Consider the following 26,848-nt stretch of genomic DNA (forward strand, 5'->3'; position numbering starts at 1 on the left):
TAACTGTCAGTTACCGCCAGGTTTTTCACAGCAGTTGACTGCCCACTCTAAATCGGGTGGGCTGTTGAATAACCAAACCTTCAATGGCCCTTGCTCCACTGGGCCGCCTGAGGTGTATGTTAGCAACAGAGGTACATTAGGCCCTGTAGCTGACATAGTTAGATTGTTAGGGTGGTCCACCGACTGTAAATCAGTGGGGTGATTTTTCAGTTTAGCAGAGAGGTACCCTCTCCACCAAACTCTAAGGCAGCACCTAAGATTAACAGATTTTAAGGACATAGATACATGGAAAGAAAAGTATGAGTTGCTGAAAAGACTGCATTGTATGAAAATGACAAATAATTACCAAATAACAGAACCAACCCCTTGCAGTCAACATAGTTGCCCAAGGAATGTGCAGACATTTAAGCACACGTACCATCCATTTATGTAATCACAATATGTGTAAGACACACATTATCCCTCCTTAAGCATCAGAACTCAGTAAATGTTCAAAACAGCACTCTGAATTTGGTTCTCACTTAATACCTGTGTTGATTCACACATGTGGTTATCAGCAAACAAAAAATGAATTGGATCAGTTTATTGCAATTCAATAATGCCTTCTACCATGTGGACTTAATATTTTTGATTAATATATTACCTCCTCAACCCCTTCATCATTCCAAAAAAAACATCTTGAAGGGGAGGTTCCACCTCCCCCGTCTATCACCCACTATACGTAATGTTCCTCCCCCACCTATCACATCAGCCATAAGAGATTCTGTTTGCAAAGCTTAATCTAACATTTCCCTTTGCCCACCCACAATTGGAAAGCCAGTGGCTCTTCTTATGTAGAGCCTTGTCTCCATGCATAGAAAAGGGTCGGAGATGCAGCAATGAAGTATCAGCCTTTCAGGCTCCCATCCCAATGCATTTTCTTCAGAGCCTCTATTTATTGGGGTTAGAGCACAACGGTGTCAAAGATGTGGACATTGTAGCATGGGAGGGGCACAGACCTGGGGTCCAATAGTCCTAATGTCCGAGTCACCTCATTGTTGGACTGTGCAGATTGGTGGACTCCATTCCTGATGTCAATGCTAACCACCATTCTTGATGTTGGCAGTCTATGGTCCGATCCTATCATTTTTTTCTCTTGCTTGATGGTCCTTCTTGGGCTTCCTAATCTATCAAAGCAGCATCCTTTAATTAATATTCCAACCTTAATAGTCTGAATCTACTACCACTACTTAAATTTTCAATAGGCTTTTGAAAAAGGTGTCCAGCATCCTCATGCACAAAGTGGGCTTTGTTGGATCCCTGCACCTAGCACTGACAATAAACACCACTGTTTCAATTGGTTGTGTTCTGTATCAACTGATTTGCCAAATCAGTGTCCATGATGTGTTATCACATATCCCTATAATGAATAATATCCAACGGCCATTTCTGAACATGTGGAGCAACAGATCACAATCACTAATTGATGTAGAAACTGCAGAGGTTGGTCTATGCATACATTGTGACCCTACCTTGCGACAAAAAAATATTGTTAACATGTTTAAGCGCAATCTTAGTGCCCCATCTGGGTCAGGCACTTTCATCAGATTATATTGATTTATCTATTGCACCTGAAAAGTAAATCTATCAGCAGAACTGTGTAAAGGCCTGTGGGGCTTCCGCTCCCTTCCCTCCCAATTTGGCACAAGATCAAGGTTCTTGTACTCCCTAACTCATTGTCCTTACATGGCATTAGTACATTCTTATTTCTTTTAGGAACCAATGTCTTGGCTTTTGGAGGCGGAATAAATTGTTTCATACAACAATGGCTACATGGGGGTCTGCCATTATTTATTTTATTTTATGAATGCAAACCATCAAGTTCAGATGATCCTTGGAATTACTGTCAGCATATGGGGACAGCTTTGCACGTTTTCTTTCCGGAAGCAACATTTTAATGTATTTGTAGTTCTTATACTTTTATAGTTCACTTGCACCCTTAAGCCTTAGGGCACTCTACAAAAAACAAAGAGGTGATTCACTGAACATGTTAGTAGACACAAGAACTACATAACACTGATAAATAACAACTATGGTACACTACGTATTCAGGGGAGGAAGAAGAAACATCCAAACAGATTATATATGACAGAGATTATGCCTAGACACACTGTTGAATTTACTCTCTTGTGGTATTAAAGATACTTAACAGATATGAATATTAGTGCTTCTCATGCCCTGATAAAGGCGGAGTTATCTTAAAAAGCACCAAAAACCTGCACAAATATTTAGGAAGCATCCTTGGACTCACTTAAGCGCTATCGTTAAGGACATTTTACTCAGGTACTATTGAAAAATCTGATCTAGGATTGGCATTTGTCTTTTTTCATGTTGTATATAATACAACTGAAAAATACATTGTTGGCATAGTTGATTTTTATATATGTTATAAAACTGACCATGTGTTCTGTATGATAGATTATTTTTACTATACATAAGCTATTCTATTGTCCTTATGTAAATAAACTTGACTTTCTGCATTGTATCAGTTAATTAAAACTGTACACAAACATTTAAAAACCTAACACATTCTCCACAGACAGAATATTACTTTTTGATAAACAAACATATAAAATCCATATAACTTGATTGACAAAAACGTATCAGCTTGCAAAGTTCAATGGTCAGGATTTGTCAAAATGTAAGCTAAAATGACATTAATTACTGTGATTTCTATTTGTGTCATTTACCTTACAACTGTCAAAGATGTAAGAATGTTAGTGCATACTTCAGGATCTTCACCGAACAGCAAGATATACCCGAGGTATTCCCTATACCCGATTGCAGCTTTCATAATTAGTGGCAGTATACATTTCTTTCTAGGATCCTTGAATTTAGGACTAAAGAACAGCATGTTACAGTTCAATATCCATCCACAGTCACAACTCAGAGAGATCTTTTGGAACAATTGACAGTTGCCCATTTGTTCAAATAGGGGAACATGGCCAAAAATGATGGACATAAATCCCCATCTAACTCTGGGCAACTGACCCTGCTTATCTATGCTTCTATGCCAACAGAACAACACATTCTGTTGTCAACACTCAGACAGGTAATTTTTTTTTAGTTTATATTCAGAATATGGTAAACACCAAAATCATTACATACTTTTTTTTACTATTGGTCCCCTGTTAACACAAATAATACTGATCTTGATATTGATATTGATATTGATATTGATATGAGAATGATTTTGAATGTATTAAACCCTAATATTATAATGGGGCATTCCTTCTTTATCGGTCAAAATACCTTTGTGCTCCAATATTGTCAGGGAAGCCAAATTAATTTTTATTCTATTATCCTGGCAAGCAAGAATATAATGTAGCTATATTTTGCACAAATAGACAACAGGTTAAGCCTCATTCCTAAAAATATTGCTTAGAAGGTATAAAGAGAAGCAAGTCCAAAATATATCAACACAGTTTTCCATCCCAGTTCTCGATTTCCCTCACAGACTTTCAGCTCCACCCCCAACAGGGTTCAGCTCCACAGAGCAACTGAGGGACAACTTTTTCCGAGCTGCTGAGGATCATAAAGGAGGTGTCAGCCTGAGTTCTACAGGTAGTCAGGTGATTCCTTCATAATCTTTTTTTTGTTTAGAGACTCATTTGGTGCACTTATCACCATGCAGTCTGGAATTGTACTCCACTGTGAGAAAACAGGGCTAATTGCAGAGGCCCCCTGACTTTTTATCCCCATTTTTCACTTTTTGCTGGTTTTTCCTGACTCTGATGGTGCCCTAGGTACTACTAACCAGTCCCAGGGCCTGTGCTCTGTATAAAATGAGTATACAAATTAGGCTAATTATAATTGGTTAAGTCAACCTACCTATACGTCCCTAGTATATGGTGCAGCATGTAGGTTTAGGGACCCCAGCTTAGGTGGTGCTCCCATAGGTGTACTGCTGAGGTGCCCAGTCTCATTTTAAAGGCAGGCCTGCCTTGCTGCCCGCTTTTAAATTAAAGTTATATGCAAATTCGACTTTGGAATTAAAAGCAGTTCCAAAGTCTTAAACTACCTTATTTTAACCTATACGTCACCCCTAAGGTGTCCCCTATGTGCTCCTAGGGCTGGGTGCCATGTAACTATAAGCAGGGACCTTATAAAACTAGTTTTATAAGCCCTGGTGAGGTAAAACAGCCACATTCATTTTTCCCTCATTGTAGTGAATGGCCTCCATTGGCTAGAATGGGGAGACTTTATTTTAATTTTAAATGTCCCCTTAAGTAAAAGATATCTCAAGTTTGGTATCAAATTAATTGTTATAATAAATCCCACTACTTCCAGTTGTTGGATTTAATATAACTTGTTCAGGTAAAGAGTTTTAAACTTTGCCTGAAAAGTTGCCAGCTTCAGCCCTGCAGTGTTTTTGCTGCTTTGCTCTGATTGGCCAGCCTCTGGCAGCCTGGCCAGGCTGCGTTGATGAGGTGTGAAGTGGCCTGGCTCAACACAAAGAGATGTGCCTGGGGAAGGAGATCTTCCCTTAGCAGATGGAGAGGCAGGAAGGGGGAGGGCTGCCAAACTGTTTTGCAAAGGCAGGGAAGGACATTTGGAGCAACCCAGCACCTCCCTCACATCCTGCAAGCCCAGACTATTAGGTGCCCCCCTGATTAGTTAGGAGAGGGCAGGAGAAGGGTGTGTTTAAGATTTTTAGCCACACCAGTGGGTGGGCTCAGCCAGATGTAACCTCCAAAAATCACTTTCAGCCATGATGGATTTTTGATGAATGTTGCTCCCTGAGAATGATTTTTGCCACACTTCCCAGGAAGTGGTCATCACAAGAGGAAGGACCCTGCACCTGATTGGAGAACCAGGACCCCGCTGTTTTTCACCCAGGAGCAAAGATAAAACTGGCAGACCTGCACCCACACCTTAGATCCCTACCAGATCCAACAAGGAAGAACTTCAGAAGAAGAAGGACTACCCCACTGAACCCCTGACCTGCACCTGGACACTGCACTCTGGTGGACTGCACCAGCTGCACACTTGGGCTTCACCACAATAAGGACTTTGCCTGGCTTCAACTGGTTCAAGGAGGGACTCCCTGTTTGCTACAGGTGGAAAATTGCTAACCAGAGTCCCCTGCCCCAACTCCTGAAGAAACTGACCAGCTGACCACTGTCCAGTGGCCAAAAAGGAGTTCGCGTCAGGTGCATTCTGGGAGTTGTAGTCCACACCCTCAAGGAGCATCTCAGACCTTCTGGAACATTGGGGTGAGCTGTAGGCCTCAAAAGAACCTTAAAGGAACATCTGGAAGAAGATCCGGAAGTTTGGAGAAGTTTGGAGAACTTTTGAAAAAAAGCTCCATAAAGGGATTAACCCGCCGCAGCAACTCTAGCTGCCTTGCTTCAACCGCGACCCGGCCTGACATGCAGGTTCATCCCAGGGAAGAAAATCTCTGAAAAAGTGACTAAGTCCTAATGTAGGATGTTGACCGTGACCTCCCAGGCAGTGTATCCGAAGAGGGCTCCAGGGACTGCAGATCATGATTCAGGTTTGCCCTGTTGAAGGATTTTCATCTAAAAAAATCTACTAAGCCCGAAGGTAAAAATCTCTACCGCGATGCATATCCGAGAAAGAGCTCCAGGAGGTCGGATTGGACTGGCGACTTGGTCCCGCTGAAGAAAATCTCCAGAAAAATGACTAAGTCCGAAGGAAAACCTTTGAACGAGGCCTCCTGCGAGCTGTAGCCGAGCAGGGCTCCATCACGGTCGGCCTCAAACTTTGACTTTGCCCCGGTTTAGGTGCGACCAGGTGACCAGATTGGTGCTATTTGTTTCTAAGCACTAAAAAGCATGAATTCTTTAAAAAATCACATCTCTGATTCCCCTCATCTGATTGTAATCATTTTGGTGTCATTTTAATCTATTTTTATAAATTGGTGTTGGATTTTTATTGTGTTTTGTGTTTTACTTATTTACTGTTTTGTTATTTTTAAATGCTTTACACATATGTCTCCTAAGTTAAGCTGTGTCGCTTGTTGCCAACCTACCGAGGGTTGAGCTGGGTTTAATTTATTGAGACCTAACTGGACCTACGTGGAGGTTAGTGGCCTATTGCTAAGTGTAGGTACTTACCTGCCCTTACCAATAACCCATTTCCCAACATTCCCTATAATGATTGCTATTGAATTCATAAACCTAATCACGTACCATGTTAGAGGTCATCCTTCACCTCTCTTTCTGCAAAGGATCCTACCTAAGTGTGACGATGTTAATTAAGGACTAACATTTGCATATACTTAAGTGAATGAATATCAAAGTTATTTGACTTCCATTATGGGCAGTATGTCAATTTTCACTCGATAAAATAATTTCAATTGTTTTCAAATATGTTCTATTCACATAAAATATCATACCATGTGTAGGATCAGTTTTGATTAAAGGTTAAATTGCAATTGAGAAAAAAAATTTAGTGGTATGTTGGTGAGAATTTCCCAAGTAATTTTTGTGCAAGTTAGGTAAACATATTTTTTTAACTTTTGGGACAATACCATTGTTAAGCACATTGTAGGACTAAGCTATGGATCATTTTAAAGGCTGCATGGGGATGCCTCTAAATGACTTTTTAGAACATTTAAAAGAAAATGTTGATATTTTTGCACAAGGAACGTATCATTAGACAATGCATTATATGATTTACAGACTACATCAAATGGCAGAGGATAGCATTATAGCAAATAGTGCATTTAATTTCTAACTACATTTTATGTTTAAAAAGTAAATTAAAGGATGTTAAGAGGTTCTAATAAACAGCTTTTTGACTTTGGTTTAAAATATGTATCTTGAAGGCCATTAGGCCAGTAACATTTTAGTAAGCCTGAAAGGACTTTTTTTTCAATTTTTTTTATTAGCATTTCAAATAGTACAATTTGGTTCATTCATATTGCGATGTTAGACTGCCCAGGGCACCACATCTCATTGGTATACAGCTTGTGGGAAACCATCGCCTGTTTCATAAAACCATAGTTACAAAGTGTCTAGTACCCTAGTCGATCCCTGGCAGGCAGAATCACAGTAGCAAAATCTTAGTCTCTCTCAAAGTCTCAGTTATATGTTTGCGAGACAGGGAGCTGGTAATTGCCAGGATCAACATTCCAGAGATGCATTTCTGTCTTCCCTGTGTACATAAGCCAAAAACAAAGTGAAAAGAAACATCCCACTTAATTAACCCAGAAACTTGCCCAGCATTTCGGAAGTCATGTTTGTGGTGTATGGATGTCTGTGCCAGCCCCTGTTCCTGAGGCTGGGGGGGGAGAGGGCATGCGTGAGAGGCGGGGCACGGAGGGGAGGTCCAAGGGGGGAGTCCCTCCCAGGATGCAGCCTGACAGCTGTCCGGTCTGCATCAGGGCTCAATCGCCCCTGTGTCGTTTGAAGCCACGGCTCCACCCACATTATCATCTGCATCGGCATCCAGTGCCTCCCAAGCATCCACTTCCATCCACAAAGGGGCAATCGGCGGGCGCCTCAGTCCCCTCAATTCCTCTCTATGGGGCACCCTCTCCTCGAACCTCGTCCAATGAGTAACATTTGTCACCCATGTGGCAAGACGGGGTCCACACTTGCTTTTCCAGGCCTTCGCCACTCTCCTGCGCGCAAGCACTAACACCAAATCTGCAAACCTATTCCCCACTTTTTTAGCTAAGGGCTTGTCAAAAAAGCCCAACAAGTATACCCCAGGCCCATCGACTAGTTGTCTTTGCAAAACTGTGTTGAGTCAGGCAGTCACCCCGCTCCAATAGGGTGTTAGCAAGGAGCCGCCCAATGTCATATGGCAAAGGTCCACATCAACGAGCCGACATCAGGGGCATGCTCCCGCCAACCCCCCGTAGATCCGGTTAATTCTGTGCAGGGTGAGATAGGTCCTATGGACATAGTTGGATTGTATAAACTTCAGACATGTATTTTGCGAAATCTTACATGCCCAGGCTAAAGTCCTATGCCATTTGGCATCCGTCTTGGTCTTATCTATATCTGCATCCCATGAGTCGCAGTTCGTCCAGTGGCCTCTCAATCATCCCATTTAGAGCCTTATATATCCAGGTTACTAAGTGCGAGCCTCCCTCCACAACCAGCATAGTCTGGAGGGCTGCCACCATGGGTGGTTAGTCACTACTGTTTCCCCACAGTGTTTTCATGGTTTGCACTGGAGCCTCATAAGTCAGGAATTGGCTGAGCGGTAGACCCTTTTGGTCAGCAAGGTCCCCAAAGGGGATCAACATCGTCCCCTGGTAGCAGTCGCCCACAGTAGTGATCTCCGCCTCTGTCCAACATCTAAATTGTCCTGGGCCCAGTTGCGTCACATGGGAGTCCCACAAGGGGAAGTGCAGGTGCATAGGGATTAATTGCATTTGTTCTCCAAAGGGCTCTATGCCCTGCTGCCAGGGCTGTGGATACCAGTATGTTCAGTTTGGTCGGTACTGTTTTCTCCTGTAGCATACAGGTTATGAGTTCTTCCTCTTGCCCGGGTTCACCGTCCAGCATTGTCTATGTCAGGGTTAGCTCATTTAGCCATCTCGCAATATTTAGGACAATATTTATGCCTGCCAATTTTCTGAATACAATATTCTGACATGAAACACTGTTTCCTCCAGGTTCAATGACTTAAGTTGGAGTATACACCGGCAACAGGTGTTTCTATCAGTAAATATACGTTTTCTTATCACATAATAGTAGGGGGATTCTTTGTCACAGAATAAGAGCTTGATGAGGAAGTAAGGTCAAATATTATTTAAATTCTGTTTTTATGTATAAAGACACCACACAGTTTAGCTTTCTTAACCCCAATTTATATAGCCGAGGTACATTAATAAAGCAAGCAAGGGGAGACAAAGGGCACCCCACTTGGCCTAAGAGTACCCCTCTTAAGTTTATTAAAGTTCAAGTTCACAATAATTGTGTGCTAGATGTAGGAGGCTGCCCCTCTATGTAGTGTGCAGACTACGCTCACTGTGCAGGGGGTCCGGGCAATCACACATTAGTTTCCAGAGGCAAAAACTAGATCACCCAGTGGTCTAATTTTTATGGTAGCTTGGTTGAGAAGATAGGCTAATCTTGAAGAAGTGCAACACATTTTTTGTACTCACAGTATCAATCATGCAACTCACACATTTGAGGAATATCTTGAGACCAATTTATAAAAATACTTCAGATTTTATACAAATTTTAAGACCAAGTTGATCAAAATTGGTTAAGTACTTCTGAAGATATGGATATTTGATGTTTTAATAAATGCAGTCTTTCTGTGCATAATTACTCACAATAGGAATCAATAGGAAGACACCTTTAAAAACTCATATAATATCAAACATTTGCTTTACCAAGTTCCGCTTTTGCAGGTTGGTCGATGTCGTCGGTGGGCATGCTGTGCCAGCTGGAGAAGTTCGACACCTTCCGGTTCCAGCGGAAGCAGCGGAGGAATGTCTCTTAGAGCTGGTGAAGGGCCACTGAGGAGGACCACTTGGAAAAGGTCTAGTATGGTCAAGTTAAAGGTGGTTCCTTGGAGTCCCCCTGGAGTGTCATGGTTGCAAGGGGTGAGGGACCATTGGGTCACACTGGTTCTTCGTTGTAGGGCACAGGGCAGCCGAGTGAAGAGTGAATTGGTGAGTTAGAGTCTGTGCGCAAAGATGCCCTTTGGATCTGGAGGTGGGTCTCTTTGAAGGTCGCTTTCAGGACAACAGGGGCACTCTGGTCGGAGGTCCAGGGCGTTCCTGAAGTCCCTCGACTAGGGCTTCCTCCAGGTCCTTTCTCAGCTCTGGGCAGGCTGTTTTTTCTGGTGGCCAACGTACCGAGGGTATTAGTACAGTTCAGTCACTGGAGGGCACTGTGCCACCAAACTTGACACACTCGCAGGATTTGTCCCTGTGGTCATGAATGTTTCATTGGGTTTGGTTGCAGCTTCCAGTTCTGGAGTTAGTGGCCAGTGAGTGAAGTGACCCTCACTAGGTTGCTGGTTTCTTTGTTGTTGCAGAGTGGTACCTCCACTCTGGAGGGAGTTCTTCAGAAATTGGTGAAGCATGGAGGTCCTGTGTTTTTTTTTTTAGGTCAGTCCAGTGTCCAGCATCTCCGCACTGGTGATTGTCGGGTCCTGGGTGCAGCAGGCATGGTTTGGCATATCTTCTTGATGCAGCAAGTCCACAGTTCTCGTACCTTGGTTCTTCTTTGTGCTGGTCTTCTATGTGTCCTTCAAATCTGATCTCTTGGTCTAGGGGTGCCCACTAAATACTGAATTTAGTGTGTGTTTTAGGGGAAAACTGGTAGTGTCCAATGGGACACTAACCTTTAGGTGGCTACACCCACTATAGTGTCCACTTTCTGTGGGAAGGGTCACTTCGCTAAACCTTATTGCCTATTTTCCATCCATCTAAGATGGAGGAAAATGAAATGGAGTGTCCATCTTGCAGGCAACAACCATGCTAGGTGGGGCCACTCCTCCTATTCTTTGTGTGGTTTTTCACCTTTGCTCCCGCCAAAAGTGGGGTTTGCAAAGGGGAAGGCCATCTGCTGCTAGCAGCCTGCCTGGGGGTCGAGTTTCAAGGGCGGTAAGCCCTTTGAAGCTCACCGCCAGGGTAGTGCATATTCCTGAGGGAGGGGGTGTTAGCTCCTCCACCCAGGAAGGGCATTGTTTTACAAACCAGAGAGACAGTGCTCTCCCCCAAGGTTTGTATATTGGCTGTGTGTAGGTGGCAGGCTGGATAGAACCAGTCTGCAACCATACCAGTGTAATTAGCTTTTGCAGGGGGCACCTCTAAGGTGAACCCTGGGTACATTTAGGGATATGTCCAATACTGGTACCAGTTTGGATTTATCATTCTGAATTGTTTGATACCAAACAATCCAGGGTTCAGAGTGGCTATCATGGAGCTGAGAAACTCGTATTGACCAGTGTCTAGCACATGTGTTTAAATAGCTACTCTGCTCACTCACTATGTCCCAGGTTTGGCAAGGACACAGTGGGGGCATATTGCTCATGCAGCTATGCCCTCACATATAATATGGAGCACCCAGCCTTAGAGCTGTATGCCCTGTCAGGGGGTGTCTTACTCATAGTAAATGCAGTGTATGGTGGACAGGGCATACAGGCAGTGTGCCATGTCGAGTTTGTGTTTTAGGTCTGCACCAGAACACCCAGCCTGCAATGGCAGTGCTTGGAGCATCTGGATGCATGGCACTAGACGGTGACACAATCAGTGCTGCTGCCCTCAGAGGCCTACACTTAGTATCCCATGCCCTGGATACCTAGGTACCTTTTACTATGGGCTTATAGTGGTAGCCAAAGGTGTTTCCAATTACCTTTACAATATTTTAGGGATAGAACACTGGCACTGGGAACCCGGTTAGCAGGATCACATTGCACTCCAGTCGAAGTTGCATCCAGAAGCCAGGCAAAGAATGGGGGGTAATACAACAAAGTGCCAGTTCCCACACTAGAGTCTTCATACATATCACCTATCAAAAGAGGTTGATTCACACAATCATCCCAGGATGGATCAAAGTACAAGGGCAAAAGCGGTCTCAAACGGAGAAAACCATCCTCCATCACACACCATATGGTTTCTATTAAATAATGCAAGCTCAAGAAATGTCCTAGTATGAATTTGACCAACTAAACCCTACTCCACTTTGAAAGACTGAAAGACTGAAACCAAGGTTTTTCATTAATATCTGGTTATATGCTCCTAGGACAGTGACGCGTTCAACATTACCCTGGTCTTTCAGTCACTAGGATTAAAAAAATAGTGCCTACGTAAAACTAAGCTAGGAATGTCATTAATGCAATTAGAATATTATCTTAGACATGGTGCTAAACCTTTGCAAAGGGGTTTATGGGCTTCTGTTTGATGTCCATCAAATAAATCAATAACAAACTATCAAGTTTCTAGAAAGTGTTAAAAAAAATCTGATTTGAGAAAGTATTAGTTTGTCCCAGGTTAGGTATTCAATCAGTATATAGAACACGAAAAGCATTTTTCTGCTTTTCAGGGATTACAGTAATTTTCTTGATTAACACCTCTTATATTTTCTTAATAGCATTTTGAATCCATACCTCCTCTCTGTGTCCTCTGCGTACAGCAACAACATTCCCTATTCATTGTTGTAACAAAGCAGCAATTAATGATGTGGGGAGTTTCTGCTTCCTTTTTTTTGTTCACTGGAATATGTGGTTGCCAAATTCTTTACCTACTTGGGAAGTCAGTTCAGCACAAATCTCAATGAATAATGGAGTGTGATCTAATAAGATTTTGCAGTTCTGTGTTTGCATTATTACATCTTCATTTATTGGGAAATCCAAAATAGCAAATTTTAACAGGTGTTTACCACATTGGTGAAGCTTTTATATTGCCACACAAGTATCCTGACTCCACAATATTGACCTCCAACAAATTGTCAAGGTAAGTAAAGTAGTTAAAAATAAGAACCTCACTTCCCTATGTAAATGTACCTTGATGATACGCTGGTAGTTAATACAGTGGATTTAATACCAATGCAGGTCGAAATTCTTGTACTTGATAATGTGACATATAACTATTTTGGCACTATGTTTGTGTTGTTAAAATATGTATGTATGTTGTTAACACATTAGTATTCAATTTCTAAAAAAATCTGAACAGCTGAAAATAAGTAAGCAAATCATTGATCCTTTTCAATGTCTTACTGTGGTCCTTACCATCTTATCTTATATTGGATGATGTATACAAATCAATAGTAGAATTCAATGCCACGTAAGTCAGCAAAGCAAAACAAAGCAATTTACTGTTGTGTCCACTTTCTCATTTAATTACTTACCAAATAAGTGTATTTTACCACACTATTGACATTCTAATATCAACATGTACTTTGACGAACTGAACAATAACATCAAGGTAAGTACATGCAGAGCTATGAATAGTAAATGTATACTTTCCTGTATATGTTTATTTTGACAATATATTAGTAGTCAATATTGTTGAATCAACATTTGTGCATGTCAATATTAATGAACATTCTATTTGACACAGAATTCTAAGAGAGGCATTCCGCTTCAGGGACAGAGATACAAAGCTTTGGGTTGTATATGCAAAAGTCTTCTTTATAACTTCTACCTCCCTGGCCTGCCCTTCTTGGGTTGTGCCCCGTATCCTTTTCATCCATAGGAACTGGAGGGAGGAGGCAGTCTTCCTATTACATGGCAATAATGATTTGCCACAACCACCCAGGGTGGGAGAAACTACAATCACTAATGTCTTGAGGGAGACGAGATAGTAAAATAAGGATTAACTCAAGTGAACCAGATATTAACAAGTTATGTAATAAAAATAAAGAAGAGTTATTTTAAATATATACACATCATACGTCCATTAGTCATTGTCCTTACTTATCTTTAACATTTAACACCTCATCAGAAATACAAACATAACTCAGCATTGCTTCATATTATGGTTACATTGAGATGCATCTAACATAATCTGTACCTGAACTGATGCAACTTTGGAACATAAAGTATCAAAGTGACGCATTATATTAACAACACCTACTAAATAACATTAGACATTGTGTGCTGAAATCATATATATGTCCTGAATTGTGTATTTAGAGAAATAACGCAACTACTACTTTCAGATGTTGCTAGAGACTGTAAGACAGAAGGTTATTCATGGAAATTAACTCATAACTTGCACTTGAAACCTTTTTTTTACAAATAGGACAGACTGTGCATCAGCCTTGACAAGCTGATTACAGGGATGATATTTAAAGCCTTTGAATAACTTAGTGCTTTATTTATGGTCATAGGTGGTGTGATTTCTACAATATTTATATATATTATTTTATTAATGATCACAATTTAATCATACAGCCATTTGATATCTGCATTTTTCTTTATTATTGTTTACTATATTTCTATACGATGGTTTAGAATAATGGAAACATGGAAATATTTCAGCTTTTACGACGTAGTTGCCTAAAGGTAATTAGGTGTAGTCAATACAATTTATTTCAGTTAATGAATGCTGATATCCATGATTTCTGCCTATGTGTCACTGGGAAAATTACCCTTCTCTAATTACATTTAAGGAAAAGTTACAACAGCTTCACCTAATAAGGGGATTGTAAAATGTGCAGAGTTCTCAATATTAGAGTCAGAGCCACATATCACTCTTGCCAGTTACCTTTATGGAGTTTTGTTGACAAAACACAATTATCCTATGGAATAGCTAAGCTAAAAGCAAATCTTTTCCAGGGAACAAATTGTATATTGGAAGATGCACAACACTGCCCAACCTCTGACTAACATATTCATACACAGTAAAGAAACACCCCTCCTTTTAACTTTTACATTGTCAACAAATAAGCTTGAGTAACACTTGTACATCCAGCCATGCCAACAATACCATAATACTGATTGTTGGCTGCTGGATTTGGTCCCTTTCCCTTCCCCTTCCCCTATCACCCCTGTCAGCAACCTAGGGTGTGCTATTGACAGTTATATTTAAAGGGACATGTCAATGAGTTGACTTTAACCTACTATTTAACTTTGAAGGTACCTAGTAAAGTTGCTCCTCTACACCGACCTATTTTTAGATGTGAGTGGTACAATGCCTGTTTTTTCCCTAGCTTGGCTACTGTAACCCTATTAGGTTGGGTGTTCCTCAATGTTCTCTTCACAGTTTTCAACATTGGGAAAATTCTGTCACCTAGTTATAATCCTGGCCCTATATACCTCTGTAAAAAATTGTTGTCCAGAGATGTTTATTTTTGATTTCTGTTTTTGGATCATTAGAGCAGTAATTTAGCTTGGGTTGACATTGTTGATCAGGGCCAAATTGTTCTGGATAACATTTTTAAATATTTCAGGTGTGTTGCAGTGATGATGTAATATTCCAGGAACTGTGGGCCCTATATACTTCAATTTGGTGTCAAAACATAGGTTTTAGGGGTTGTGTAGTCTTATAGAAGCAGAAAATAACTGTTCAGTGCAAACCTTCCGCCATTTTGCACAATGGTGGATATAATAGAGGAAGAAGAAACATATATAGAAATGAAACAAATAATAATGGTTTTTAATCCTTTTATGTATACACCAAACAATGCTTATGATCTGAATTTGAAAATAAATAATGCTTATCACTCCTGTTTTAGACACATTTTCATAGTTCACTTTATTTATTTGTCTCGACAATCGCTCATGGTACATTTGCATAATGTTGAACATTTGAGAAGAGTATCAACAGGGTCATTTTTTTGTAGCACAGGTTTTGCAAGTACAGGTATGTGTAAGTTCTGTGGGTAGAGGCTTTAGAAAATTTGCAGGTTTTGCACCCCATCAATATCTCCCCAACCATATTCACACAGATTTTTCTCTACATATGCATAATTCAAAACATATACACATCTTCTGATCAAGAAGAACGCTCTTTTAATCTGTCCAGGCATAGACTATGATGTCAGTGAAAGGTCACTTGGTGGGACTGATCTCTTAAACTAACTGTATCTAAGATCGTCACACAAGTGACAGTCAGAACTTGTTTTCCGCACATGCACAAGGTATTTTTCTATGTCTTTAAAGTCATATTGTTCTTCTGACTCAGGAAATACTTTTAGAAACTTTACAGGCTCTGGAGTTAAAGCTCCAAGCTTTGTTCCAATATTTCTCATAGAGTCATCACCAGTAAGTGTATGAACCTTGATAAGAACCCTGGGCATCTCTTGGTCAAGTTTCTTATACTGAAAATGAAGCAGAATTAAGTGTATTTCCTCGCCTGGGCCATAACACATCCATAACTCCGACAATCCTTGAATTATGAACATTGCAACAAATTTAGGTAGCACAATAATAACATCTGTCTCGTTTGACAGTACAATAATTCAACTGGAACCATTTTGAACAGCCCATACAACATGATGGTCAGCTTCCTCCAATTTGCTGTTAAGTTCTTGAACGATATGGCCCATAACTTTTGAATATATATTTGCAGGCACCAACTTCTCCTTGACAATCATCCCACTTGCAATAATTGGAAATTCAGTGTTCAATGAAGCATCAGCAATGTTTTGGCAAGTTAACATCCCCAGGTTCATATTGTTGGATGTTGATGATCCCAATTTATCTAGTTGCACTGGTATAGGTGTTGAATTTTTGATGCAGGCAAGGTCAGTTGTTCCACTAGCAGACATTCTTCTGATTCTCTCACATTCTTTGACAGATAGTTGAAGATAACTGTCAAAGAAAGACAATGTGCAGTTCTTGCAAGGTGCACACTGGCTTTGTTATCTGTGGAACAGTCTTGAAAAAGCATCATGGCAGCATTATGTGTGCTGGATGTTCCAGACAAAGAAGAACTGTCTTCAAAATCAAAATAAAAAAGAGCAGCAATTGCAAATCCTTTCCTGGTAAAGTGACTTGGAAGTGGTGTGCTGTTGGATTCACAAGATTTCACAGCATGAGCTGCTAACATTTCCTGCTGCATACTATGTCATTATAACTTGTTGATACACTAATCCTATTCATTGAAGTGATTAGCTCCCTATTTACGCACGTCATAGATTGCTTGGCCAGTCATCATGTGTAGCAGAGTTTTCTTTTTGCCATGGTGTAATTCATGAAATATGATTTGGAAAAGACAGTACATTTGCAAAGCATCAGCCTGATGGTTCCTTAGGATTTTCTTCCTCTTCTTCACTTATATCTTTAAAGCCATTGTCAATGTTGTCGGCTTGTGTTCTGAACTCAACAGTCTTGAAAACATCAGTCATTCTTGTTGACTACCATGTTTTGCAGAGCTTTGAGGCATCACGAAATTTGTCAATAAGTCCAAAATCTAAATCTTTCAGGATGTTTCTTAAAATGTTTCCTGCTGATTTTACTGCATCCTGTGACCTTATTTTGGCAGCAAGCACTTCAGGAATCTAATCAGCTGAGAACACCATAAGTAGCTCATCCTTTTTATTAGACTGACAAAAACAAATTTTGCAATTGTACATTCTCACCAGAAAAATCTTAATTTCATCACTATGGATCAATCCAGTTTCATTAATGTTGACCCTTATTTCTCTGATCTCACTGAGTGTGAATTTGTAGCCAGCACTCAAGAGTGGCTTTAAAACTTAATTTGCTTTTTTAAAGAGTGCAAACTTAACTGAAGGCTGGTGGTTATGCTGCTGCTGGGAGCTCATTGTACATTCATATTTTCAAATGTATGCACGCATACAGTTTGGGTGGGCATACAAATCTGCTGCAAATACATTCACCTTGATTTTTACATTAGCTACTCGGCTGAAAACTTCATCATGGAAGAAAATAGCTGCAGATAAAAACATGGTTTCCCTTTGAGACTCACATATTCTGTGCTTTGTTCTTATGTCAATCCCCTTGGCCCTTGTTCTGGCTAAACCACAGATAACACATTTTTGATTGGGTTTATTTGTCGTCGCTTTCTCAGAAGATTTGTATTCTTGCTGTGATTTACTGGTTTCTGCTATTTTTGGACACATTTTTTCCAGGCTTTTTTCCATTGTATACGACTTGTAGCACTTGTTATTACAATGATAAAATATCTGATCCTCTTCACCCATCAGTTGCAATCTTTTGTGAACTTCGTCTTGCTGTATTTCTGCAGCATCTCAAACTCTCTTCTGTCCAGCCGCAGTTGATGTTAGCTTGTGTTTTAGATTAGTTTGGCACATGACACATTTTTCTTTGTTGAAGGAGTCCTCCGATTTTGTAGTTAACAACACTCTGCCAGAAGGTAAATATCCTCTGCTACCACCTGCTTCACTCATGTTTACGAATTTGAAGCAGTGGAAAACCTGAACAAAAGCAATATTAAAATAAATTACCAATATGATGGCTACAAAACATCATTATAGAGCTGCCATTTTGGAAAATGGTGGAAGGGTTGCCCTGACGAGTTATTATTTTTCTCTATAGTACTACCTGACCCCCAAAACCTATGTTTTGACACCAAAATGGAGCATATAGGTCTCATGGTCCCTGAAATATTACATCATAACTGCAACATATGTGTCATTTTTAAAAATGTTGTCCAGAAAAAAATGCCCTGGAATAAAAATGTCTACCCAGGCTAAATTACTTGAAAAATGAAAATCTCTGGACAACAATTGTTTACGACGGTATATCAAGGGGCCATGGCTACTTAGTCCTAGTTCTTAAGAACTGCTCCAGAATTTCCTCCAAGTACTATCCATCATTGGTTCACTAATTTCTCCCCTTCCAGATCCTTGCAATCTGAGTCAGCCTCCTTTCGTCAAATCTCTGAGACCAGTCAGGTTAGATGTGATTGATGAGCCTTTTCTGTACTAATGTCCAGAGCTTATAATTCTCTATCTAGTTCTCTTTATTCAATCAGTGGTACTGTTTGCTTTTCAGAAATCACAAAAATTTTGTTTTCTTTTTTAAAATACCTTATCAAACTCACCAAGATAAATTTTTCTTGAGGACCAGTGCACTTTATAAATCAATCAATCAGATAAACATATGTGTTCATTTCCCAGTGGAGGCTAAATTGCACACAAAGTTGTCTGAAGGAGTAGTCCTTAATTTAGGGTCCACAAACATCTACTAGAGGGAACAAGACTATTTAGTAAATTAAATAATATTAACAGATTATAAAAGTACCTATACATTTAAAAGCAAAATTAAAACGCCCCATAAATGTGTATGTAATTCAAATTGGAGGCTAAAAATTAAGTTGGTATCCTTAGCTTGATTGGTGGGAGCAGTGCAAGTAGAGCAAACAGAATTTAGTAAGGACAATTGATGACCTTAAATGAAGTAGTGATATGTGAGACAATAAGCGAGCACACACTGGGGCCTAATTACCAACTGCATTTCGTAGTACTATAAAATTACTCCTAACAAACCATAAAATGCTATTTGTTAACATATATGCGGAGATCTGCGATTCTGCATCTCCTTTATGTGTAGCGAACTCTGCCCGACAGGTGCAGCACACCTCCATTGCAAGGAAGACGGAGCTATGGGGGAAAGTTGTCGACAGGGTCAACGCAGTGGGACAGCATCCAAGAACACGGGATGACATCAGGAAGAGGTGGAACGACCTATGGGGGAAGGTGTGTTCCGTGGTCTCCAGACACCAGATTGCTGTACAGAGGACTGGCGGTGGACCCCTACCTCTTCCCCCACAACTAACATGGGAGGAGCAAGTCTTGGCAATACTGCATCTCGAGGGCCTCGCAGGAGTAGCAGGAGGACTGGACTCCGGTAAGGCTAAACTTTACTACTTTATCTCCCACCCTACCTGCATGCTATCACATACCCTACCCTTACCTTCACACCCATCACCCCAACAACCCACAGATACCCCACCAACACAACCCACACATCCCAAAAACAAGCCCTGCATGTAACACCAATGCATGGACACCCATCACCAAAGCATGTCCAGTACAGAGACTGACCCAGGCCACAAAATCACCAATCACACAAGGGCCAAGGCAACAATGCAAGCACAGGAGTAGAGGGTAACTCACCCATTGCACAAGATGGCACACACAGATACAATAATTATGCTTTTACATCCCTACAGGACCCCTACCCAACGTCACCGGACAGGAGATGCCAGACATATCCAGTCCCCCCCCCAGAAGAGACCCACAGTGATGACAGCAGCTCTGCACAACTGGATCAAGATGACCAGCCCGGTCCATCTGGGACCTCGGGACAGTCGGTTCCCCTGACACTGTCACAAGCCACCACAGAGCCCCCCCCCTCAGGAAACACCAGCACAGCAGCCACCCAGCGGGCCCATCCCTCTGTCCCCAGGACATGTCAATCAGCAGTGTGTCCACCACTACAGGGTACCCAGGCAACCCCACTAACACAGGACGATCAGAGAACCTGGGGGCAGTGGCAGTGGGCACGCGGTTTAGGGGACAGAGGCACAGGACAACAGGGAAGCTGGGAGGACTGCTGTGCGACAGGGGGAGAACAGGCCCAGGGAACCCACTCTCCACGAGGCCCTCTCCAACATCCTGGGAGCTTACCATCATTCCCAGGAGACGATGGCAACAGTACTGGCCAAGTTTCAGGAGACCCAGCGGCTGCAGGAGGAACACTACCTTGGGATCAGGGAGGACTTGAAGTCCATTAACACCACCCTGGTCACCATTGCAGGGGTGCTGGCAGACCTTGTCAACACCAGGAGGGACAAAGTGGCACAACAAGGGGCCCCTGACACTAGCCTCGATGATGAACAGCCCTCCCCCTCCGCCAGCGCTTAAACTGCATTGCTCCACTTCCTATGCCCCTTTGGACAATGCACCTGTGAAACAAATAGACTGGACTCTGCCATGGACATTCCTCCACCATCCCCCCAGCCCATTTTACAACCTCCTCCACTTATTTGCACAGAAATAAACACACTTCAATCACAAAACAATCTGGAGTCAGTCTGTGCTTTCACAAATGTGTAATTGCAATAACCATGGAATATAACAATGTCAATTTACTTGTGCACATACCAATGAAACACAGCTGTAGGCCAGGAGGAAACATAGCAGAGGGCACAACGTGGGACCCACATCTGTGAAATGGAAAGACAAAGTGACAAGTCAGGGTCCATAGACTGGGTGAAAATGACAGACTAAAGCTAGCTCCAACAATAGTATGAGATGTGGGAGGCAGTGACATCTTCTTACCTGTGTCTCACTGGAAGTATTGCATGATTATGTTGTTTCGGTTGTCGATATCCTCTTCTTCTGCCTCTTCTTCACTGTTCACAGGCTCCACAGCTGCCACAAGACCACCATCTGGCCCATCCTCCTGCAGGAAAGGCACCTGCCGTCGCAAAGCCAGGTTGTGCAGCATATAGCACGCCATGATGATCTGGCACACCTTCTTTGGTGAGTAGTATAGGGAACCACCTGTCATATGGAGGCACCGGAATGTGGCCTTCATGAGGCCAAAGGTGCGTTCAATCACCTTCCTAGTTCGCCCATGTGCCTCACTGTAGCGTTCCTATGCCCTTGTCCTGGGATTCCTCACTGGGGTCAGTAGCCATGACAGGCTGGGGTAACCAGAGTCACCTGCAAATATCGAGGGACAACTGTTAGACATCCTCCAACCCTTAGGGACAACCCCATACCCAGACACCTATTCACACTGTATTTGGGTCCTTGGTTTCACCTATTAGCCACACACAATGCCTCGGGAGTTGCCCCATCACATAAGGGATGCTGCTATTCCTCAAAATGTAAGCGTCATGCACTGAGCCAGGAAACTTGGCATTCACATGGGAGATGTACTGGTATGCCAAACACACCATCTGCACATTCATTGAATGGTAGCTCTTCCGATTCCTGTTCACCTGTTCACTCCTGTGTGGGGTACTAATGCCACATGTGTCCCATCAATGGCACCAATGATGTTGGGGATATGTCCCAGGGCAAAAAAGTCACCTTTCACTGTGGGGAAATCCTCCACCTGAGGGAACACAATGTAGCTGCGCATGTGTTTCAGCAGGGCAGACAACACTCTGGAAAACACGTTAGAGAACATTGGCTGGGCATCCCTGATGCAATGGCCACTGTTGTTGGAAAGGAACCACTTGCCAGGAAATGGAGTACTGACAGGACCTGCACTAGAGGGGGTATCCCTGTGGGATGGCGATAGCTGACATCAGGTCTGGCTCCAACTGGGCACACAGTTCTTGGATTGTTGCATGATCAAGTCTGTATGTGACCAGGATGTGTCTCTCTTCCATTGTCGACAGGTACACCAAGGGTCTTTACACCGGAGGATGCCGCCATCTCATTACCTGCCCCAGCAGATGTGCCCTATGGAGGAGAACAGCGAGCAGAGAGTCACCCAACACTGAGGTATCACAAAATGTTATTTGCTAAAAATGTATAAATCCGCAATGTGCCTGTAACTGTGTGTATTCCAGGCCTAGATAGGTGTGACACAGTTTTTATTAATGCCTTGTGGCCCCCTGAAATGGCAGCTGTCTGACCTGTAAGGTGGGACAAGGAGATATGAGGTAACTGCGCTGGCATTGTACACCATCGTGGTGGGCGGTCGAAGAACGCAACGCAATTCAGCATTGGTTAACATTGGGCCCTATGGGTCCGAGGAGCTTATGACGGTACGCACCGCCGCGGACGTGACCGCCATTTTCTGTCTGTTTACTCACTTGATACCTGACCTTCAACAGGAGAGGACCTACACTGCAAGTGCTGCTGTGACCTGGGTCTGGAAGTGACGATGGCTACAGTGTCTGGGGAAAGGGCGCCTGCCTTCACTTCGGAGGAGTTGGAGAAACTAGTGGATGGGGTCCTCCCCCAGTACAAGCAACTGTACGGTCCTCCAGACAAACAGGTGAGTACACTGTGAGCATGCTGAATGGGCAATGCCTGCTTTGAGTGGTATGGCTGGAAGAAACGGGGGGGGCTGAGGCCTGCATGTGCGGATGGTGAGTGTATGTGCGTCATGACATGGGTGGGAACTGGTGGGCAATGACTATGATGGTCCGGCCGAGTGAATAATGTCCTTTCCCCCTGTACCATTCCTCTAGGTCTGCGCCCACCAGAAGAAGGCTATTTGGCGTGCCATCGCCAAGGACGTCCGGACCCTGGGGGTCTACCAGAGACGGAGCACCCACTGCTGTAAAAGATGGGAGGACCTGTGCCACTGGAGCAAGAAGACAGAGGAAGCCCGGCTGGGGATGGCCTCCCAATGTGGAAGGGGTGCCCGTCGCACCATGACCCCCCTGATGTTCCGGATCCTGGCGGTGGCCTATCCGGAGTTGGATGGGCGCTTGAGGGCATCACAGCAGCCACAAGGGGATGAGTACACTCTCATTTAGTTGACTCTGCGCGCATTACGAGGTGTCTGGTGGGGGAGGTGGGCAGTGGGTTCCCCTAGGCCAGGGCGATCTTGGTAAGCAAGGTCCCTTGTGAGGCAGGCTATGTGGCACCCCAACCCCACTAGTGGTAAGAGCCATCTACACCTAGTCAGGCTCCTGGACTTCCAGGAGTACAGCAATTGGTCTTAGGCCTCGTACCCCATGGGCATGTGAAAAATCTGGGAACTATAAGTGCATGGCATACTGCAGAGGGCTGCTCCATGTGTGTTGTGTCCGCCAACGGTAGTGGTGTTGCATGCACTGAACATGTCTTTCTTCTGTCAATCCCCCTCCCTTTTGTGTCTCCCTGTTCTTGTGTGCAATAGCATCATCAGGCGAAGGAGCATTGGCACCGGAGCAGGAGGGAGCTGCAACCCACTTGGCCCTGGAGGGTGAAGCAATGGAGTCTAAAGCCACCAGTAGGATGGAGGGCGAGGGGAGCTCCACGGTGGGGACAGAAGCAAAGACCAGCGACTCCTCATCTGATGGGAGCACCCTTGCGGTGGCGGGCCCCTCTGTGCCCACCGCATCTACAGGTACAGCCGCCACCCCCGACCAGCACTGCCCTCCCAGCAGCCCCTCAGCGTGTGTCCCGTGCCCGCTCTCCTAGGAGGGTGGGCATCTCCTTCGCCCCAGGCACCTCAGGCCCTGCCCCAGTCAGCCCTGCTGCCCTCAGTGAGGAGGCTATTGACCTCCTAAAATCCCTCACTGTTGGGCAGTCTACCATTCTGAATGCCATCCAGAGAGTTGAGAGGCATTTGCAACAAACAAATGCATACCTGGAGGGCATTCATTCTGGCCAGGCAGCCCAACAGAGAGCATTTCAGGCTCTGGCCTCAGCACTGATGGCATCCATTGTCCCTGTGTAAAGCCTCCCCCCTCCAACCTCCTCCACGCAGACCCAATCCCCTGTACCTCAGCCGATCCCAAGCACACCATCAGTCCAGCATGCACACACATCAACACACAAGAGTGGCTCAGGCAAACATAAGCAACGCACATCCCACAGGCACTCACACAAGCACCATACCCATGCACACATAACAACATCCACTTCCTCCACTGTGTCCGCCTCCTCCACGTCTCCCTCCTCCCTCCCAGTCTCGTCTCCACTCACACTTGGATGCACTACATCCTCAGCCACTACCTCCATCACCAGCACGCCCATCACCACACACCGCTCACGTGCAATCACCACCCCCACTACCATTCACAAATCCCCAGTGTCCTCTACCAGCGTGTCTGTGAGCCCTCCTCCCAAAGCACACACCCACCCAACAGCCATCCACCTCACAACAGCCTCCAGCCCATGCACCCAAATTCAGCAGATGTATACCTCCTACAACCACTACCTCTTCCTCCACTCCCAAACCCTCTCCATCTACCCGTGTCAGTGTGTCTAAAAAACTTTTCCTGGCTAACATTGACCTCTTCCCTACACCTCCCCCCGTCCTTCCCCTAGGGCCAGGCTTTCCATGTCCCAGCCCAGCACCTCAGCCACCACATCCCCAGGCATAGTGGTGCCAGCAACTGCAGGGTCATGGAGTGCGCCCTCCATCAGGGCTGCCAGTGTGCCATGTAGCGAGGGCAAGGACATTCCTCCACCTGCCAAGGTGAAAAAGGTGCCCACATCCCGGAGGGAGAAGCCAAAACCACCATCCACCAAGGGTTCTGCGAAAACGAAAGGGGATAGTGGCAAGACAACTGCTGCACCTTCAAAGGTGGGGAAGGGCCAAAAACAGAAGGGCAGGTCAGGAGAGGGCATGGTGGCACGACTGAGGGACCAGTGTCACACCTTCTGTCCACGTCCACGGCAACATGTACGGCGGCGAACACCGCCACCTGCACCACCTCCGGCACGTCTACAGCCGCTGCAACAGTCCCCAGCCTCTTCCCCGGTGGGCAGCTGTCCGAGGCTGCAGGAGACATCCTGCTTTCTCCCTCAGCAGGTGCTGACACAGACCCTGCCGCCAGCACCGCCACCACAGACACTGCTGCAAGCACCGCCGCCACAGACCCCGCCGCAAGCACTGCCACCACAGACACCGCCGCAAGCACCACCAGCAACCCATCGACGTCCTCAGACAGTGGCACCACCGCTGACATGCCTACCATCCCCAGTGGTCAGTCATCCGAAGCTGGAGGAGAGTTGCAGGACCCTGGGCAGCTTCCATGAAGCATTACTGTCATCACTGTTGGCACCTGCAGGTGGAAGGTGAAGCCGCAGCAGTGTGCGGTATGTCGCTGCCTCCATGGCGTATCATGCTACCTGTACCTCGCCAATGTTGTGCCACGCACACCCAGGTGAGTGTATTGTACCGGCCACACTGCACATGGAGCACTCTGGGCACAAAGCCCCTCCAGAACCAGTGGAGATTCACATCCGCTACCTCTGTCCTTGGCAGGATGAAGCACACTGGGCACCAGGCCCCCTCCAGAACCAGTGGAGATTCACATCCACTACCTCTGTCCTTGGCAGGATGAAGCGCTATGGGCACAAAGCCCCCTCCAGAACCAGTGGAGAAATACATCCACTACCTCTTTCCTTGGCAGGATGAAGCACTCTGGGCACAAAGCCCCCTCCAGAACCAGTGGAGAGATACATCCACTACCTCAGTCCTTGGCAGGATGAAGCACACTGGGTACCAGGCCCCCTCCAGAACCAGTGGAGAGATACATCCACTTGAGAGACTATGGCTTTGCACTCCCCAGGATAAAGCAGTTGGCAAACCACTCACTGGAGAGACTTGAGAGACTGTGGCTTTGCACTCACCAGGATAAAGCAGTGGGCAAACCACCCACTGGAGAGACTGTGGCTTTGCACTCCCCAGAATAAAGCAGTGGTAAACCACCCACTGGAGAGACTTGAGAGACTGTGGCTTTGCACTCCCCAGGATAAAGCAGTGGGCAAACCACCCACTGTAGAGACTTGAGAGACTGTAGCTTTGCACTCCCCAGGATACATCAATGGGCATGGAGCCCCCTCGTGCAGCAGTGGCGTTGTGCGTTCATCTGGCTGAGGTGCCCACCCTCCCCCTGAGGTGCCTGTTTCATTTCGATCTGATGCCCCTCCAGTGTTCTCTCCGTTTCCAGTCAGGTATCATGTGTGGGTTTCGCCCATGCATTTTGGGCCCTGTGGTCCACGGACAATGATTGGTGCACTATCCGGACTTGTGTAGTTGGTGTACATAATTGTGTTTACTGGATTTTGAACTTTGATAATGAGATTTCACATGATTACATTTGTTCAAATCAATTCCTGTTGTCCTTGCGCTCTTCCATGGGTGGTGTATGTGTACTGTTGCTGCATGTATTTGTGTGTATGGTGTTGTGGGTGGGGGTGTTTCGTGTTGCGTGTGTGTGTCACTCTCTTTTCCCTCCCCCCTACCCTGTGTTGTAGGTGCAGTACTCACGTGATCGTCGCCACCTTTGTTGGTGCTCCTGATAGAAGAAAAGGAAGACCAGCATTGGCAGTATCTGCAATTCGGGCTCCATGGCGTTCTAGTTCCTCGTGCCGTGGAGAGGTGGGTGTTTTCCCTTCTGTGTACTGTTTCCATCGTGTTTTTGATCGCGTTGGTTCTGCCCCGGAAAAGATGGCGGATAGGCATCTTGTGATAGGGTGGGCGGTACATCGTGTTCCGCCTGTCTGTTAGCGGTTACCGCCGCAGTGTTTGTTTCTACCGCCGTGGCGGTCAGAGTGTTAAAGTGGCTGTCTATGTTGGCGGTTTCTGCCACGGTCGTAATGCCATTTTTTTACCGCCGGCCTGTTTGCGGTATTACCGCCACTTTAACACCGACCGCGAGGGTTGTAATGAGGGCCATAATCCTTAATAGATAATGTAATATACAATAATAACTAACTGAATGATTTTAAATTAATTCTATAAATACCTTCAAAAAATTTGTACTACATGAATACATAATACATATTTATGAATTTAAATTAAC

General features: G+C 44.3%; 1 protein-coding gene across 1 annotated transcript in view; it reads right to left on the bottom strand.

The window, feature by feature from the left end:
- The window catches only part of TRPM6 (transient receptor potential cation channel subfamily M member 6), a 1,083,502-nt gene that overhangs the window by 532,528 nt on the left and 524,126 nt on the right, over window positions 1-26,848 (bottom strand). The gene's annotated exons all lie outside the window — the stretch shown is intronic.

This window comes from Pleurodeles waltl, chromosome 1_1 (genome assembly GCF_031143425.1).
Source record: "Pleurodeles waltl isolate 20211129_DDA chromosome 1_1, aPleWal1.hap1.20221129, whole genome shotgun sequence".
In the NCBI taxonomy this organism is placed as follows: Eukaryota; Metazoa; Chordata; class Amphibia; order Caudata; family Salamandridae; genus Pleurodeles; species Pleurodeles waltl.